This window comes from Coregonus clupeaformis, unplaced genomic scaffold (genome assembly GCF_020615455.1).
Source record: "Coregonus clupeaformis isolate EN_2021a unplaced genomic scaffold, ASM2061545v1 scaf3472, whole genome shotgun sequence".
NCBI classification, from domain to species: domain Eukaryota; kingdom Metazoa; phylum Chordata; class Actinopteri; order Salmoniformes; family Salmonidae; genus Coregonus; species Coregonus clupeaformis.
Window position 1 is genome coordinate 4,005 of NW_025536926.1, and position 20,845 is coordinate 24,849.

At 45.0% G+C, this 20,845-nt stretch overlaps 1 long non-coding RNA gene across 1 annotated transcript; it reads right to left on the reverse strand.

The window, feature by feature from the left end:
- Positions 1 to 3,317: 3,317 nt before the first annotated feature.
- On the reverse strand, positions 3,318 to 11,775 carry LOC123490035. The gene is made up of 3 exons (XR_006660786.1): positions 11,688 to 11,775; positions 10,585 to 10,672; positions 3,318 to 3,363 (listed from the first exon to the last, which is right to left on the reverse strand). It is a non-coding gene; the product is annotated as an uncharacterized LOC123490035 (long non-coding RNA).
- Between the last annotated feature and the right edge of the window lie 9,070 nt (positions 11,776 to 20,845).

A 20,845-nucleotide genomic window follows, 5' to 3' on the forward strand; every position in this document is an offset into this window, starting at 1 on the left:
TAGTCCAGGTGATCAGGTTCTGGCTCTGCTGCCAATTGTTGGTTCTCCTTTTCAAGCCAAGTTTCAAGGTTCATATACAGTGGTGCGCCAGTACACTGAGCAAAATTATCTAGTTGCCACTCCAGAACGGGAGGAAAGCACACCAACTGTGCCGTGTAAATTTGTTAAAAACCCTATTATGCACGTTCCTCTGAGACTGAACAGGAGTCTACAGAGGACGGTAAGGCTGTTCTTTTGGCTGATATTGTTTATTCCCCTGAGTTCTGGTCATGCTAGGTCTGTGCAGGAGCAGGAAGATGTTTCTGGTCCTGACGATTGCATACTGCAGGGTAGATTGAAAAATTCAGAGACACTGGAGATTGTAGATAGCCTTCTTACTCATCTACCTGTTGATGAGCGGAAAGAGAGGGTTGGTTTGATTCGGAGATTTCCAGGGTTGTTTTCGGATACACCTTCGTTTCCTCTTCCTCGGATGGAGGACTGCGTTGGTCAAGTCGGCGCAGCTACGTTTGTGAGCAAATTTGACCTGTTAAAGGGGTATTGGCAGGTGCCACTGATGAGTAGGGCACGTGAAATCTCTGCCTTTATTACACCTTTTGGTCTGTACTCGTATTCGGTTATGAGTTTCGGACTGCGTGAATGCGCCTGCCACTTTTCAGCGATTTATGAACAGGGTTGTCTCTGGTCTGGCCGGGTTGCGCTGTTTATCTGGACGATGTAGTGATATATGCAGATGCTTGGGAGGAGCATCTGTCCCGTATTCAGGCCTTGTTCGGACGTCTGGCTGCGGGTCGCCTCACGATGAATTTGGCTGAATGTGGAGTTTGCTCAGGCGACTGTTGTATACCTTGGAAAGGTGGTTGGGCAGGGGTGACGTGCGCCCTGTTCATGAATATTGATGTGACCGACCATTGTTTGATTTTTGTCATGTCCTATCTTTCCTGTTTGTCCCCTCCTAGTCTTGTGTTCTTCTTTCCTCTTAAAGGTTGCTTCCTGTGTAAAGGTTGCTGAGGTCTGGAGAGGAGGATGATGGGTGGGGCAAGTGGAGGTGTGAACATGTACAATTTGTCGGTTTGGGACGCAGGGGCTGGTACGTTGGTCCGGGGTCCTTGTTGGTCCCCGGTCTTATGGGGGGGTGTGACGACCCTCCCACTCTGTCTGCCGTATTCTCTCTTTGTTCTTGTTTCCTTGTTAGGATGCCGGTGGGCGGAGTTGGGAGGGTCAGTCACTACATGGGAAACACCTGGGCCGGGTGTGTCCCAGGATAAATGGACCTCTTCCACATTCATTAGGAGACTCTCTCCAGGCAGATACTTTGATTTTGGTTGTGATATTTTTGTGGCCTTTTTGGGTTGTTTGCTTTGGCACTTATCAACACTTTTCTATATTACATTTATGCAAGCAAACACTCACTTACACTACTGATTACTGATTACACACCCCATTGTTATTTCAGTTAGTTACTTTAATTAATAAATATATACTTTGAGTACTCCTTGTCTCCACGTGTCTCCCTTTTGTTACGAACTTGAGCCGGTTCGTGACACCCTAATATAACTGTCATGACATCCTTCACCACCGGGGAGCAGTAGAGATGCCATCTAACTGCAGCCATAGAACCCTCCCTAATATAACTGTCATGACATCCTTCACCACCGGGGAGCAGTAGAGATGCATCTAACTGCAGCCATAGAACCCCTCCCTAATATAACTGTCATGACATCCTTCACCACCGGGAGCTAGTAGAGATGCCATCTAACTGCAGCCATAGAACCCTCCCTAATATAACTGTCATGACATCCTTCACCACCGGGGAGCAGTAGAGATGCCATCTAACTGCAGCCATAGAACCCTCCCTAGTATAACTGTCATGACATCCTTCACCACCGGGGAGCAGTAGAGATGCCATCTTATGACAGTCATAGAACACTCCTAATATAACTGTCATGACATCCTTCACCACCGGGGGAGCAGTAGAGATTCCATCTTATGACAGTCATTGAACACTCCCTAATATAACTGTCATGACATCCTTCACCACCGGGAGCAGTAGAGATGCCATCTAACTGCAGCCATAGAACCCTCCCTAATATAACTGTCATGACATCCTTCACCACCGGGGAGCAGTAGAGATGCCATCTAACTGCAGCCATAGAACCCTCCCTAATATAACTGTCATGACATCCTTCACCACCGGGGAGCAGTAGAGATGCCATCTAACTGCAGCCATAGAACCCTCCCTAATATAACTGTCATGACATCCTTCACCACCGGGGGAGCAGTAGAGATGCCATCTAACTGCAGCCATAGAACCCTCCCTAGTATAACTGTCATGACATCCTTCACCACCGGGGAGCAGTAGAGATGCCATCTTATGACAGTCATAGAACACTCCCTAATATAACTGTCATGACATCCTTCACCACCGGGGGAGCAGTAGAGATTCCATCTTATGACAGTCATTGAACACTCCCTAATATAACTGTCATGACATCCTTCACCACCGGGGAGCAGTAGAGATGCCATCTAACTGCAGCCATAGAACCCTCCCTAATATAACTGTCATGACATCCTTCACCACCGGGAGCAGTAGAGATGCCATCTAACTGCAGCCCTAGAACCCTCCCTAGTATAACTGTCATGACATCCTTCACCACCGGGGAGCAGTAGAGATGCCATCTAACTGCAGTCAGTAGAACCCTCCCTAGTATGAGTCCAACCCTAACACACAGCCCTGTGGAGGCTTCCACTGTGACACGTCCTGAGAACAACGTCCAGCAACAGAAACACATTCCAAGCCACTGAATGATGGAAGGAAGCTTCAGGAAGCATGAACAATAAACTGAAACAGCAAAGAAATCTGTCTCTGGTGAGACAACACACACACACGCACTAACATACACACACGCACACACACACAAACGCACACACACGCACTAACATACACACACACACACGCACTAACATACACACACACACACACACACAAACGCACACACACGCAAACGCACAAACACACACAGGCACACACACACACACACGCACTAACATACACACACGCACACACACACACACACACACGCACTAACATACACACACGCACACACACGCACACACACACACGCACTAACATACACACACGCACGCACACACACACACACACACACACACTAACATACACACACGCACACACACGCAACGCACACACACGCAAACGCACAAACACACACAGGCACACACACACTCACGCACGAACACACACAAAAACACACACACAGACCTCACCTTCCCATCTGCCTCTGCCTTACGATCAAAGGGAGCGCTGCTCATGAGGAGGACAACCAGATGGACTCTTAGCTGCAGCTAAAAGAAACACAGACAGTCAGTCAGACAGTCAGTCAGTTATAAAGTCAGTCAGATAGTCAGACAGTTAGACAGTCAGTCAGAAAGTCAAAGTCAGTCAGATAGTCAGTCAGATAGTCAGTCAGTTAGAAAATCAGTCAGAAAGTCCAAAGTCAGTCAGATAGTCAGTCAGATAGTCAGTCAGTTAGAAAGTCAGAAAGACAGTCAGATAGTCAGTCAGATAGTCAGTCAGTTAGAAAATCAGTCAGACAGTCAGTAAGTCAGATAGTCAGTCGGTTAGAAAATCAGTTAGACAGTCAGTAAGTCAGTTAGACGGTCAGTTAGAAAGTCAGTCAGACAGTCAGTAAGTCAGATAGTCGGTCAGTTGAAAGTCAGTCAGTCAGTCAGTTAGAAATTCAGTCAGTCAGACAGTCAGTCAGAAAGTCAGTCAGTCAGAAAGTCAGTCAGTCAGTCAGACAGTCAGTCAAAAAGTCAGTCAGATAGTCAGTCAGTTAGAAAGTCAGTCAGTCAGTTAGATAGTCAGTCAGAAAGTCAGTCGGTCAGAAAGTCAGTCAGTCAGTCAGTCAGTCAGAAAGTCAGTCAGTCAGTCAGACAGTCAGTCAGTCAGAAAGTCAGTCAAATAGTCAGTCAGTTAGAAAGTCAGTCAGTTAGAAAGTCAGTCAGATAGTCAGTCAGATAGTCAGTCAGTTAGAAAGTCAGTCAGTCAGTCAGACAGTCAGTCAGAAAGTCAGTCAGTCAGTCAGATAGTCAGTCAGTCAGTCAGATAGTCAGTCAGAAAGTCAGTCAGAAAGTCAGTCGTCAGACAGTCGGTCAGAAAGTCAGTCAGATAGTCAGTCAGTTAGAAAGTCAGTCAGATAGTCAGTCAATTAGAAAGTCAGTCAGTCAGACAGTCAGTCAAAAAGTCGGTCAGATATTCAGTCAGTTAGAAAGTCAGTCAGATGGTCGAGTCAGTTAGAAAGTCAGTCAGTCAGTTAGATAGTCAGTCAGAAAGTCAGTCAGTCAGAAAGTCAGACAGTCAGTCAGACAGTCAGTCAGAAAGTCAGTCAGTCAGTCAGACAGTCAGTCAGACAGTCAGTCAAAGGTCAGTCAAATAGTAAGTCAGTTAGAAAGTCAGTCAGATAGTCAGACAGTTAGACAGTCAGTTGGAAAGTCATCAGTCAGAAAGTCAGTCAAATAGTCAGTCAGTTAGAAAGTCAGTCAGATAGTCAGTCAGTTAGAAAGTCAGTCAGATAGTCAGTCAATAAGAAAGTCTGTCGTCAGACAGTCAGTCAAAAAGTCAGTTAGATAGTCAGTCAGTTAAGAAAGTCAGTCAGATAGTCAGTCAGTTAGAAAGTCAGTCAGTCAGTTAGATAGTCAGTCAGAAAGTCAGTCAGTCAGAAAGTCAGTCAGATAGTCAGTCAGATAGTCAGTCAGTTAGAAAGTCAGTCAGTCAGTCAGTCAGACAGTCAGTCAGAAAGTCAGTCAGTCAGTCAGTCAGAAAGTCAGTCAGTCAGAAAGTCAGTCAGATAGTCAGTCAGTTAGAAAGTCAGTCAGATAGTCAGTCAGTTAGAAAGTCAGTCAGATAGTCAGTCAATTAGAAAGTCAGTCAGACAGTCAGTCAAAAAGTCAGTCAGATATTCAGACGGTTAGACAGTCAGTCAGAAAGTCAGAAAGTCAGTCCAGATAGTCAGACAGTTAGACAGTCAGTTAGAAAGTCAAAGTCGGGTCAGATAGTCAGTCAGATAGTCAGTCAGTTAGAAAGTCAGTCAGATAGTCAGTCAGTTAGAAAGTCAGTCAGTCAGTCAGACAGTCAGTCAGAAAGTCAGTCAGTCAGAAAGTCAGTCAGTCAGTCAGATAGTCTGTCAGATAGTCATATAGTCAGTCAGTTAGAAAGTCAGTCAGTCAGAAAGTCAGAAAGACAGTCAGATAGTCAGTCAGATAGAAAGTCAGTCAGACAGTCAGTCAGTCAGATAGTCAGTCAGTTAGAAAGTGAGTCAGAAAGTCAGAAAGACAGTCAGATAGTCAGTCAGTTAGAAAGTCAGTCAGACAGTCAGTCAGTCAGATAGTCAGTCCGTTAGAAAGTCAGTCAGTTAGAAAGTCTGTCAGTCAGACAGTTAGACAGTCAGTTAGAAAGTCAGAAAGTCAGTCAGAAAGTCAGTCAGTCAGAAAGTCAGAAAGACAGTCAGATAGTCAGTCAGATAGAAAGTCAGTCAGTCAGAAAGTCGGTCAAATAGTCAGTCAGTTAGAAAGTCAGTCAGATAGTCAGTCAGTTGGAAAGTCAGTCGGATAGTCAGACAGTTAGACAGTCAGTCAGAAAGTCAGAAAGTCAGTCAGATAGTCAGACATTTAGACAGTCAGTTAGAAAGTCAAAGTCGGTCAGATAGTCAGTCAGATAGTCAGTCAGTTAGAAAGTCAGTCAGATAGTCGGTCAGTTAGAAAGTCAGTCAGTCAGTCAGACAGTCAGTTAGAAAGTCAGTCAGTCAGAAAGTCAGTCAGTCAGTCAGATAGTCAGTCAGATAGTCAGATAGTCAGTCAGTTAGAAAGTCAGTCAGAAAGTCAGTCAGTCAGAAAGTCAGAAAGACAGTCAGATAGTCAGTCAGATAGAAAGTCAGTCAGATAGTCGGTCAGTTAGGAAAGTCAGTCAGAAAGTCAGAAAGACAGTCAGATAGTCAGTCAGTTAGAAAGTCAGTCAGAAAGTCAGTCAGTCGGATAGTCAGTCCATTAGGAAAGTCGGTCAGACAGTCAGTCAGTCAGATAGTCAGTCAGTTAGAAAGTCAGTCAGACAGTCAGTCAGTCAGATAGTCAGTCCGTTAGAAAGTCAGTCAGTTAGAAAGTCAGAAAGTCAGTCAGACAGTCAGCAGTCAGATAGTCGAGACAGTTAGACAGTCAGTTAGAAAGTCAAAGTCGGGTCAGATAGTCAGTCAGATAGTCAGTCAGTTAGAAAGTCAGTCAGATAGTCAGTCAGTTAGAAAGTCAGTCAGTCAGTCAGACAGTCAGTCAGAAAGTCAGTCAGTCAGAAAGTCAGTCAGTCAGTCAGATAGTCAGTCAGATAGTTAGACAGTCAGTTAGAAAGTCAAAGTCAGTCAGATAGTCAGTCAGTTAGAAAGTCAGTCAGTCAGTTAGATAGTCAGTCAGAAAGTCAGTCAGTCAGAAAGTCAGTCAGTCAGTCAGACAATGAGTCAGAAAGTCAGTCAGTCAGAAAGTCAGTCAGTCAGACAGTCAGTCAGTCAGTCAGTCAGATAGTCAGTCAGTTAGAAAGTCAGTCAGATAGTCAGTCAGTTAGAAAGTCAGTCAGTCATCTCAGACAGTCAGTCAGAAATTCAGTCAGATAGTCAGTCAGTTAGAAAGTCAGTCAGATAGTCAGTCAGTTAGAAAGTCAGTCAGTCAGTTAGATAGTCAGTCAGAAAGTCAGTCAGTCAGAAAGTCAGTCAGTCAGACAGTCAGTCAGAAAGTCAGTCAGTCAGAAAGTCAGTCAGATAGTCAGTCAGTTAGAAAGTCAGTCAGATAGTCAGTCAGTTAGAAAGTCAGTCAGATAGTCAGTCAGTTAGAAAGTCAGTCAGTCAGTCAGACAGTCAGTCAGAAAGTCAGTCAGATAGTCAGTCAGTTAGAAAGTCAGTCAGATAGTCAGTCAGTTAGAAAGTCAGTCAGTCAGTCAGACAGTCAGTCAGAAAGTCAGTCAGATAGTCAGTCAGTTAGAAAGTCAGTCAGATAGTCAGACAGTTAGAAAGTCAGTCAGTCAGTTAGATAGTCAGTCAGTCAGACAGTCAGTCAGTCAGAAAGTCAGTCAGTCAGAAAGTCAGTCAGATAGTCAGTCAGTTAGAAAGTCAGTCAGTCAGTTAGATAGTCAGTCAGTCAGTCAGTCAGACAGTCAGTCAGAAAGTCAGTCAGTCAGAAAGTCAGTCTGATAGTCAGTCAGTTAGAAAGTCGGTCAGTCAGTTAGAAAGTCAGTCAGTTAGAAAGTCAGTCAGTCAGTTAGATAGTCGGTCGAAAGTCAGTCGGTCAGAAAGTCAGTCAGTCAGTCAGGACAGTCGGTCAGAAAGTCAGTCAGTCGAAAGTCGGTCAGTCAGACAGTCAGTCAGTCAGTCCAGTCAGATAGTCGGTCAGTTAGAAAGTCAGTCAGTCAGTCAGATAGTCAGTCAGTTAGAAAGTCAGTCAGATAGTCAGTCAGTTAGAAAGTCAGTCAGTCAGTCAGATAGTCGGTCGGTTAGAAAGTCAGTCAGATAGTCAGTCAGTTAGAAAGTCAGTCAGTCGGTTAGATAGTCAGTCAGAAAGTCAGTCAGTCAGAAAGTCGGTCCGTCAGACAGTCAGTCCGAAAGTCGGTCAGTCAGAAAGTCAGTCAGATAGTCAGTCAGTTAGAAAGTCAGTCAGATAGTCAGTCAGTTAGAAAGTCAGTCAGATAGTCAGTCAGTTAGAAAGTCAGTCAGTCAGTCAGACAGTCAGTCAGAAAGTCAGTCAGATAGTCAGTCAGTTAGAAAGTCAGTCAGATAGTCAGTCAGTTAGAAAGTCAGTCAGTCAGTCAGACAGTCAGTCAGAAAGTCAGTCAGATAGTCAGTCAGTTAGAAAGTCAGTCGGATAGTCAGACAGTCAGAAAGTCAGTCAGTCAGTCAGACAGTCAGTCAGAAAGTCAGTCAGTCAGACAGTCAGAAAGTCAGTCAGTTAGTCAGACAGTCAGTCAGAAAGTCAGTCAGTCAGTCAGTTAGAAAGTCGGTCAGTCAGTTAGATAGTCAGTCAGAAAGTCAGCCAGTCAGAAAGTCAGCCAGTTAGAAAGTCAGTCAGATAGTCAGTCAGTTAGATAGTCAGTCAGAAAGTCAGCCAGTCAGAAAGTCAGTCAGTCGGTCAGACAGTCGGTCAGAAAGTCAGCCAGTCAGAAAGTCAGTCAGTCAGTCAGACAGTCAGTCAGAAAGTCAGCCAGTCAGAAAGTCAGTCAGTCAGACAGTCAGTCAGTCAGACAGTCAGTCAGAAAGTCAGTCAGTCAGAAAGTCAGTCAGATAGTCAGTCAGTTAGAAAGTCAGTCAGACAGACAGTCAGAAAGTCAGTCAGTTAGTCAGACAGTCAGTCAGAAAGTCAGTCAGTCAGTCAGTTAGAAAGTCGGTCAGTCAGTTAGATAGTCAGTCAGAAAGTCAGCCAGTCAGAAAGTCAGCCAGTTAGAAAGTCAGTCAGATAGTCAGTCAGTTAGATAGTCAGTCAGAAAGTCAGCCAGTCAGAAAGTCAGTCAGTCAGTCAGACAGTCAGTCAGAAAGTCAGCCAGTCAGAAAGTCAGTCAGTCAGTCAGACAGTCAGTCAGAAAGTCAGCCAGTCAGAAAGTCAGTCAGTCAGTCAGACAGTCAGTCAGTCAGACAGTCGGTCCGAAAGTCAGTCGGTCAGAAAGTCAGTCAGATAGTCAGTCAGTTAGAAAGTCAGTCAGATAGTCAGTCAGTTAGAAAGTCGGTCGGTCAGTTAGATAGTCAGTCAGTCAGTCAGACAGTCAGTCAGTCAGAAAGTCAGTCAGTCAGAAAGTCAGTCAGATAGTCAGTCAGTTAGAAAGTCGGTCAGATAGTCAGTCAGTTAGAAAGTCAGTCAGTCAGTCAGACAGTCAGTCAGAAAGTCAGTCAGATAGTCAGTCAGAAAGTCAGTCAGATAGTCAGACAGTCAGAAAGTCAGTCAGTCAGTCAGACAGTCAGTCAGAAAGTCAGTCAGTCAGACAGTCAGAAAGTCAGTCAGTTAGTCAGACAGTCAGTCAGAAAGTCAGTCAGTCAGTCAGTTAGAAAGTCGGTCAGTCAGTTAGATAGTCAGTCAGAAAGTCAGCCAGTCAGAAAGTCAGCCAGTTAGAAAGTCAGTCAGATAGTCAGTCAGTTAGATAGTCAGTCAGAAAGTCAGCCAGTCAGAAAGTCAGTCAGTCAGTCAGACAGTCAGTCAGAAAGTCAGCCAGTCAGAAAGTCAGTCAGTCAGTCAGACAGTCAGTCAGAAAGTCAGCCAGTCAGAAAGTCAGTCAGTCAGTCAGACAGTCAGTCAGTCAGACAGTTAGTCAGAAAGTCAGTCAGTCAGAAAGTCAGTCAGATAGTCAGTCAGTTAGAAAGTCAGTCAGATAGTCAGTCAGTTAGAAAGTCAGTCAGTCAGTTAGATAGTCAGTCAGTCAGTCAGACAGTCAGTCAGTCAGAAAGTCAGTCAGTCAGAAAGTCAGTCAGATAGTCAGTCAGTTAGAAAGTCAGTCAGTCAGTTAGATAGTCAGTCAGTCAGTCAGTCAGACAGTCAGTCAGAAAGTCAGTCAGTCAGAAAGTCAGTCTGATAGTCAGTCAGTTAGAAAGTCTGTCAGTCAGTTAGAAAGTCAGTCAGATAGTCAGTCAGTTAGAAAGTCAGTCAGTCAGTTAGATAGTCAGTCAGAAAGTCGGTCGGTCAGAAAGTCAGTCAGTCAGTCAGACAGTCAGTCAGAAAGTCAGTCAGTCAGAAAGTCAGTCAGTCAGACAGTCAGTCAGACAGTCAGTCAGTCAGATAGTCAGTCAGTTAGAAAGTCAGTCAGATAGTCAGTCAGTTAGAAAGTCAGTCAGTCATCTCAGACAGTCAGTCAGAAATTCAGTCAGATAGTCAGTCGGTTAGAAAGTCAGTCAGATAGTCAGTCAGTTAGAAAGTCAGTCAGTCAGTTAGATAGTCAGTCAGAAAGTCAGTCAGTCAGAAAGTCAGTCAGTCAGACAGTCAGTCAGAAAGTCAGTCAGTCAGAAAGTCAGTCAGATAGTCAGTCAGTTAGAAAGTCAGTCAGATAGTCAGTCAGTTAGAAAGTCAGTCAGATAGTCAGTCAGTTAGAAAGTCAGTCAGTCAGTCAGACAGTCAGTCAGAAAGTCAGTCAGATAGTCAGTCAGTTAGAAAGTCAGTCAGATAGTCAGTCAGTTAGAAAGTCGGTCAGTCAGTTAGATAGTCAGTCAGAAAGTCAGTCAGTCAGAAAGTCAGTCAGTCAGTCAGACAGTCAGCCAGAAAGTCAGTCAGTCAGAAAGTCAGTCAGATAGTCAGTCAGTTAGAAAGTCAGTCAGTCAGTTAGATAGTCATTCCAGTCAGTCAGACAGTCAGTCAGAAAGTCAGTCAGTCAGAAAGTCAGTCAGATAGTCAGTCAGTTAGATAGTCAGTCAGTCAGTTAGATAGTCAGTTAGATAGTCAGTTAGATAGTCAGTCCGTCAGAAAAACAGTCAGTCAGTCAGTCAGTTAGACAGTCAGTTACTGTTAATAATATTATTATTGTTGTTGTTATTATAATAATGATATTATTCTGGTTACCTTCTGCTACCGCCTGCTCCACAGACCTGGACTGCTCCAACAGATGTTCCTTTGCCTTTATTGACTGGGACATCACCGTGGCTAGGAGCTAAACACACACACCACACACACCACACACACACACACACCACACACCACACACACACACACCACACACACACACACACCACACACAAACAAACACACACACACACAAACAAACACACACACACACCACTCACAAACAAACACACACACACACCACCCACAAACAAACACACACACACAAACAAACACACACAAACACCACACACAAACAAACACACACACACACCACACACAAACAAACACACCACACACAAACAAACACACACACACACCACACACACACCACACACACACAAACACACCACACACGGACACACACACCACACATGCACAAGAGAAAGGCTTAGTCAATCTGTGAATCAGAGTTGAAGAACAAGTTAGCACACACACAAACACACTTGAAACACACACACACTCCTGAAACACACACACAAACACACACACACACACACACACTCCTGAAACACAGACACACACTCCTAAAAACACACACACACACACTCCTGAAACACACACACACACTCCTAAAACACACACACACAAACACACACACACACAAACACACACACACAAACACACACACACACTCCTGAAACACACACACACACTCCTAAAACACACACACACAAACACACACACACACACAAACACACACACACAAACACACACACACACTCCTGAAACACACACACACACACTCCTGAAACACACACACACACTCCTAAAACACACACACACAAACACACACACACACACAAACACACACACACAAACACACACACACACTCCTGAAACACACACACACACACACTCCTGAAACACACACACACACTCCTAAAACACACACACACAAACACACACACACACACTCCTGTAACACACACACACACAAACACACACACACAAACACACACACACACTCCTGAAACACACACACACACACACAAGAGACAGACTTAGTTAATCTGTGAATCATTTCACCAAGTGACACACACACACTAACAGCCATCCCCCACCTTGACTCCCTCCGCCTGTGCATGCAGCCCGGGAACGTTGAGGCCGTGTGTGTTCAGACTGCTAGGTGGCGTGTTAGTAGCGTGTGCCGCGGCCGGCGGAGGAGGAGGAGGCGTATTCAGGGCGTGTTGGGTATTTCCAGAACTCTGGACGCTGCCGAGGGAACGAACACTACCCAGGCTACCCACGCTGCTGCTACGGTCACCACCTGCACACACAGGTACACACAGGTACACACAGTTTTAGATAGAATGGGGTGTTCCTCAGGGTTCTATTCTAGGAATAGATAGATAGAATGTGGTGTTCCTCAGGGTTCTATTCTAGGAATAGATAGATAGAATGTGGTGTTCCTCAGGGGTTCTATTCTAGGAATAGATAGATAGAATGTGGTGTTCCTCAGGGTTCTATTCTAGGAATAGATAGATAGAATGTGGTGTTCCTCAGGGTTCTATTCTAGGAATAGATAGATAGAATGTGGTGTTACTCGAGGGTTCTATTCTAGGAATAGATAGATAGAATGTGGTGTTCCTCAGGGTTCTATTCTAGGAATAGATAGATAGAATGTGGTGTTCCTCGGGGTTCTATTCTAGGAATAGATAGATAGAATGTGGTGTTCCTCAGGGATCTATTCTAAGAATAGATAGATAGAATGTGGTGTTCCTCAGGGTTCTATTCTAGGAATAGATAGATAGAATGTGGTGTTCCTCAGGGTTCTATTCTAAGACCTCTGTTATTTCTGATTGTTATGATGAAATGATCAACATCAATATAATATATTACGCACAGAGGCACAGACATACAGCGCCTTCAGAAAGTATTCACACCCTTTGACTTTTTCCACATTTTGATTTGTTACAGCCTGAATTTAAACTGGATAAAATAAAAAATAAAGGTCACTGGCCTACGCACAATACCCCATAATGTCAAAGTGGAATGATGTTATTCCAAATGTTTGACTAATTCATTCAAAATGAAAAGCTGAAATGTCTTGAGTCAATAAGTATTCAACCCCTTTGTTATGGCAAGCCTAAATAAGTTCTGGAGTAAAAATGTGCTTTACAAGTCACATAATAAGTTGCATGAACTCCCTCTGTGTGCAATAATAGTGTTTAACATGGCTACCTCATCTCTGTACCCCACACATACAGTTATCTGTAAGGTCCCTCGGTCGAGCAGTGAATTTCAAACACAGATTCAACCACAAAGACCAGGCTGGTTTTCCAACGCCTCACGAAGGGCTCCTATTGGTAGATGGGTAAAGAAATAAAAAAAGCAGACATTGAATATTCATTTGAGCATGGTGAAGTTATTAATTACACTTTGGATGGTGTATCAATACACCCAGTCACTACAAAGATACAGGCGTCCTTCCTAACTCAGTTGCCAGAGAGGAAGGAAACTGCTCAGGTATTTCACCATGAGGCCAATGGTGACTTTAAAACAGTTACAGAGTTTAATGGCTGTAATAGGAGAACTGAGGATGGATCAACAACATTGTAGTTACTCCACAATACTAACAGAATTGACAGAGTGAAAAGAAGGAAGCATGTACAGAATAAAAATATTCCTAGTTTGCAACTAGGCACTAAAGTAATACTGTAAAAAAATGTGGCAAAGCAATTTACTTTTTGTCCTGAATACAAAGTGTTATGTTTGGGGCAAATCCAATACAACACATTCCTGAGTACCACTCTCCATATTTTCAAGAATAGTGGTGGCTGCATCATGTTATGGGTATGCTTGTAATCGTTAAGGAGTCGGGAGTTTTTCAGGATAAAAAATTAATGGAATGTAGCTAAGCACAGGAAAAATCCTAGAGGAAAACATGGTTCAGTCTGCTTTCCACCAGACACTGGGAGATGAATTCACCTTTCAGCCGGACAATAACCTAAAACACAAGGCCAAATCTACACTGGAGTTGCTCACCAAGAAGACAGTGAATGTTCCTGAGTGGCCTAGTTACAGTTTTGACTTAAATCTGCTTGAAAATATACAGCAAGACTTGGAAATGGCTGTCTAGCAATGATCAACAACCAACTTGACAGAGCTTGAAGAATTTTGAACAGAATAATGGGCAAATATTGTCCAATCCAGGTGTTCAAAGCTCTTAGAGACTTACCCAGAGAGACTCACGGCTGTAATCGCTGCCAAAGGTGATTCTAACATGTATTGAATAAGGGGTGTGAATACTTATATAAATAAGATATTTCTGTATTTCATGTTCAATACATTTGCTAACATTTCTAAAAAATTTTTTTTTTTGTCATTATGGAGTATTGTGTGTAGATGTGTGAGAAAAAAACCTATTTCATCTATTCTGAATTCAGGATGTAACAACAGAAATGTATAATAAGTCAAGGGGTATGAACACTTTCTGCAGGCAGTGTATTCCATAATGCATCTGTACAACAGCACACACACACGCACACACACACCAATACACACACCAATACACGCACACACACACACCAATACACACACAAATACACACACACACCAATACACACACACCAACACACACCCAATACACACACACCAATACACACACAAATACACACACACAAATACACACACACACCAATACACACACAAAAATACACACCAAACACACACCAATACACACACCAATACACACACCAATACACACACCAACACACACACCAAACACACACCAAACACACACCAATACACACACCAATACACACACCAACACAACGACACACACACACCAAACACACACCAAACACACACCAACACACACACACACACACACCAAACACACACCAATACACACACACCAATACACACACCAATACACACACCAACACACACCAACACACACCAACACACACACCAATATACACACCAATACACACACCAACACAACGACACACAACAACACACCAAACACACACCAAACACACACCAACACCAACACACACACAAACACACCAATACACACACCAATACACACACCAACACACACACACAAACACACCAATACACACACCAATACACACACCAATACACACACCAACACACACCAAACACACACCAAACACACACCAACACACACCAATACACACACCAAACACACACAACACACACCAATACACACCAATACACACACCAACACACACACCAAACACACACCAAACACACACCAACACACACACCAATACACACACCAAACACACACCAAACACACCAAACACACACCAATACACACACCAATACACACACCAATACACACACCAACACACACACCAACACACACCAATACACACACCAACACACACACTGTAATGACGCTCCAGGAGAGTGAGGATCCATTTGCAGTTTTATTACAAGCTTGGTCGTACAAACAGGGTCAATCGCCAGCAGACACAACAGTAGGGATAAGGCAACTCGTAATCCAGGTACAGGCATAAGGTCAGTGCAGGCAGCAAGCTACAACAATCAGTCCAGTAAAGAATATAGTCCAAGGCAGACAGCAAACAATCAAGGAGGAAAAACAGTCCAGAGTAAATCCACGGGTAGACAGACACAGGCGAAACGCATAGCAATGATCACCAGGGCTAACAAGACTTCGCAAAGAGAGAGAGTTAGAGAGCACCTAAATAGTCTACTGATGGGAGTCAGGTGCAACGGTAATCAGAGCCAGGTATGTGGGAAATGAAGTTCAGGGGTTTAATACTCAGGAGAGGGTTCCCTCTGGTGGTGAGCAGGAGGAACAGCGAGAGCCTCGTTTGTGACACACACACACACACCAACACACACACCAAACACACACCAACACACACACCAATACACACACCAATACACACACCAAACACACACCAAACACACACCAAACACACACCAACACACGCACACACACACCAACACACACACCAATACACCCTCGTACCTGCGAAGGGCTTCGAGCACCCAGACGTCTCGCTGGCGCCGCCCTGCTGGCCTAAGGTGGGAGAGCCGTGGGGACTGGCCTCAGAGCTCCGAGGAACCTGACATACACACACACACACACACACAAAAACACACAGACACACACATACATACACACACACACACAAAAACACACAGACACACACACACAAAAACACACAGACACACACATACACACATACATATGCACACACACACATAAAAACACAAAAACACACAGACACACACATACACACATACATATGCACACACACACACACAAACACAAAAACACACATACACACCTTTATTACCACTTTACCCTGCTGACACTCACTGGGGCTGGACACACCTACACACACCAACAAACAAACCCCACCTTACCCCACCTACACACCAACATACAACCCCACCTTACCCCACCTACACACCAACATACAACCCCACCTTACCTCACCTACACACCAACATACAACCCTACCTTACCCCACCTACACACCAACATACAACCCCACCTTACCCCACCTACCCACCAACATACAACCCTACCTTACCCCACCTACACACCAACATACAACCCTACCTTACCCCACCTACACACACCAACATACAACCCTACCTTACCCTACCTACACACCAACATACAACCCTACCTTACCCCACCTACACACCAACATACAACCCTACCTTACCCTACCTACACACCAACATACAACCCCACCTTACCCCACCTACACACCAACATACAACCCCACCTTACCCCACCTACACACCAACATACAACCCCACCTTACCTCACCTACACACCAACATACAACCCTACCTTACCCCACCTACACACCAACATACAACCCCACCTTACCCCACCTACACACCAACATACAACCCCACCTTACCCCACCTACACACCAACATACAACCCCACCTTACCCCACCTACACACCAACATACAACCCCACCTTACCCCACCTACACACCAACATACAACCCCACCTTACCCCACCTACACACCAACATACAACCCCCACCTTACCCCACCTACACACACCAACATACAACCCTACCTTACCCCACCTACACACCAACATACAACCCCACCTTACCCCACCTACACACCAACATACAACCCCACCTTACCCCACCTACACACCAACATACAACCCCACCTTACCTCACCTACACACCAACATACAACCCTACCTTACCCCACCTACACACCAACATACAACCCTACCTTACCCCACCTACACACCAACATACAACCCTACCTTACCCTACCTACACACCAACATACAACCCCACCTTACCCCCACCTACACACCAACATACAACCCTACCTTACCCCACCTACACACCAACATACAACCCTACCTTACCCTACCTACACACCAACATACAACCCTACCTTACCCCACCTACACACCAACATACAATCCCACCTTACCCCACCTACACACCAACATACAACCCTACCTTACCCCACCTACACACCAACATACAACCCCACCTTACCCCACCTACACACCAACATACAACCCTACCTTACCCCACCTACACACCAACATACAACCCCACCTTACCCCACCTACACACCAACATACAACCCTACCTTACCCCACCTACACACCAACATACAACCCTACCTTACCCCACCTACACACCAACATACAACCCTACCTTACCCCACCTACACACCAACATACAACCCTACCTTACCCCACCTACACACCAACATACAACCCTACCTTACCCCACCTACACACCAACATACAACCCTACCTTACCCCACCTCACACCAACATACAACCCTACCTTACCCCCACCTACACACACCAACATACAGTGGGGAAAAAAGTATTTAGTCAGCCACCAATTGTGCAAGTTCTCCAACTTAAAAAAGATGAGAGAGGCCTGTAATTTTCATCATAGGTACACGTCAACTATGACAGACAAAATGAGAAGAAAAAATCCAGAAAATCACATTGTAGGATTTTTAATGAATTTATTTGCAAATTATGGTGGAAAATAAGTATTTGGTCAATAACAAAAGTTTTTCAATAGTTTGTTATATACCCTTTGTTGGCAATGACACAGGTCAAATGTTTTCTGTAAGTCTTCACAAGGTTTTCACACACTGTTGCTGGTATTTTGGCCCATTCCTCCATGCAGATCTCCTCTATAGTAGTGATGTTTTGGAGCTGTCGCTGGGCAACACGGACATTCAACTCCCTCCAAAGATTTTCTATGGGGTTGAGATCTGGAGACTGGCCAGGCCACTCCAGGACCTTGAAATGCTTCTTCGAAGCCACTCCTTCGTTGCCCGGGCGGTGTGTTTGGGATCATTGTCATGCTGAAAGACCCAGCCACGTTTCATCTTCAATGCCCTTGCTGATGGAAGGAGGTTTTCACTCAAAATCTCACGATACATGGCCCCATTCATTCTTTCCTTTACACGGATCAGTTGTCCTGGTCCATTTGCAGAAAAACAGCCCCCAAAGCATGATGTTTCCACCCCCCATGCTTCACAGTAGTTATGGTGTTCTTTGGATGCAGCTCAGCATTCTTTGTCCTCCAAACACGACGAGTTGTGTTTTTACCAAAAAGTTATATTTTGGTTTCATCTGACCATATGACATTCTCCCAATCCTCTTCTGGATCATCCAAATGCACTCTAGCAAACTTCAGACGGGCCTGGACATATACTGGCTTAAGCAGGGGGACACGTCTCGCACTGCAGGATTTGAGTCCCTGGCGGCGCAGTGTGTTACTGATGGTAGGCTTTGTTACTTTGGTCCCAGCTCTCTGCAGGTCATTCACTAGGTCCCCCGTGTGGTTCTGGGATTTTTGCTCACCGTTCTTGTGATCATTTTGACCCCACGGGGTGAGATCTTGCGTGGAGCCCCAGATCGAGGGAGATTATCAGTGGTCTTGTATGTCTTCCATTTCCCTAATAATTGCTCCCACAGTTGATTTCTTCAAACCAAGCTGCTTACCTATTGCAGATTCAGTCTTCCCAGCCTGGTGCAGGTCTACAATTTTGTTTCTGGTGTCCTTTGACAGCTCTTTGGTCTTGGCCATAGTGGAGTTTGGATTGTGACTGTTTGAGGTTGTGGACAGGTGTCTTTAATACTGATAACAAGTTCAAACAGGTGCCATTAATACAGGTGACGTAGTGGAGGACAGAGGAGCCTCTTAAAGAAGAAGTTACAGGTCTGTGAGAGCCAGAAATCTTGCTTGTTTGTAGGTGACCAAATACTTATTTTCCACCATAATTTGCAAATAAATTCATTAAAAATCCTACAATGTGATTTTCTGGATATTTTTTCTTAATTTGTCTGACATAGTTGACGTGTACCTATGATGAAAATTACAGGCCTCTCTCATCTTTTTAAGTGGGAGAACTTGCACAATTGGTGGCTGACTAAATACTTTTTTTCCCCACTGTACAACCCTACCTTACCCCACCTACACACCAACATACAACCCTACCTTACCCCACCTACACACCAACATACAACCCTACCTTACCCCACCTACACACCAACATACAACCCTACCTTACCCCACCTACACACCAACATACAACCCTACCTTACCCCACCTACACACCAACATACAACCCTTACCTTACCCCCCACCTACACACCAACATACAACCCTACCTTACCCCACCTACACACCAACATACAACCCTACCTTACCCCACCTACACACCAACATACAACCCTACCTTACCCCACCTACACACCAACATACAACCCTACCTTACCCCACCTACACACCAACATACAACCCCACCTTACCCCACCTACCCACCAACATACAACCCTACCTTACCCCACCTACACACCAACATACAACCCTACCTTACCCCACCTACACACCAACATACAACCCTACCTTACCCCACCTACACACCAACATACAACCCTACCTTACCCCACCTACACACCAACATACAACCCTACCTTACCCCACCTACACACCAACATACAACCCCACCTACACACCAACATACAACCCTACCTTACCCCACCTACACACCAACATACAACCCCACCTTACCCCACCTACACACCAACATACAACCCTACCTTACCTCACCTACCCACCAACATACAACCCTACCTTACCCCACCTACACACCAACATACAACCCCTACCTTACCCCACCTACACACCAACATACAACCCCACCTTACCCCACCTACACACCAACATACAACCCTACCTTACCCCACCTACACACCAACATACAACCCTACCTTACCCCACCTACACACACCAACATACAACCCTACCTTACCCCACCTACACACCAACATACAACCCTACCTTACCCCACCTACACACCAACATACAACCCTACCTTACCCCACCTACACACCAACATACAACCCTACCTTACCCCACCTACACACCAACATACAACCTACCTTACCCCACCTACACACCAACATACAACCCCATACCCTACCTACACACCAACATACAACCCTACCTTACCCCACCTACACACCAACATACAACCCTACCTTACCCCACCTACACACCAACATACAACCCTACCTTACCCCACCTACACACCAACATACAACCCTACCTTACCCTACCTACACACACCAACATACAACCCCACCTTACCCCACCTACACACCAACATACAACCCTACCTTACCCCACCTACACACCAACATACAACCCTACCTTACCCCACCTACACACCAACATACAACCCTACCTTACCCACCTACACACCAACATACAACCCTACCTTACCCTACCTACACACCAACATACAACCCTACCTTACCCCACCTACACACCAACATACAACCCTACCTTACCCCACCTACACACCAACATACAACCCCACCTTACCCCACCTACACACCAACATACAACCCTACCTTACCCCACCTACACACCAACATACAACCCCACCTTACCCCACCTACACACCAACATACAACCCTACCTTACCCCACCTACACACCAACATACAACCCTACCTTACCCCACCTACACACCAACATACAACCCCACCTTACCTCACCTACACACCAACATACAACCCTACCTTACCCCACCTACACACCAACATACAACCCCACCTTACCCCACCTACACACCAACATACAACCCCACCTTACCCCACCTACACACCAACATACAACCCTACCTTACCCCACCTACACACCAACATACAACCCCACCTTACCCCCACCTACAC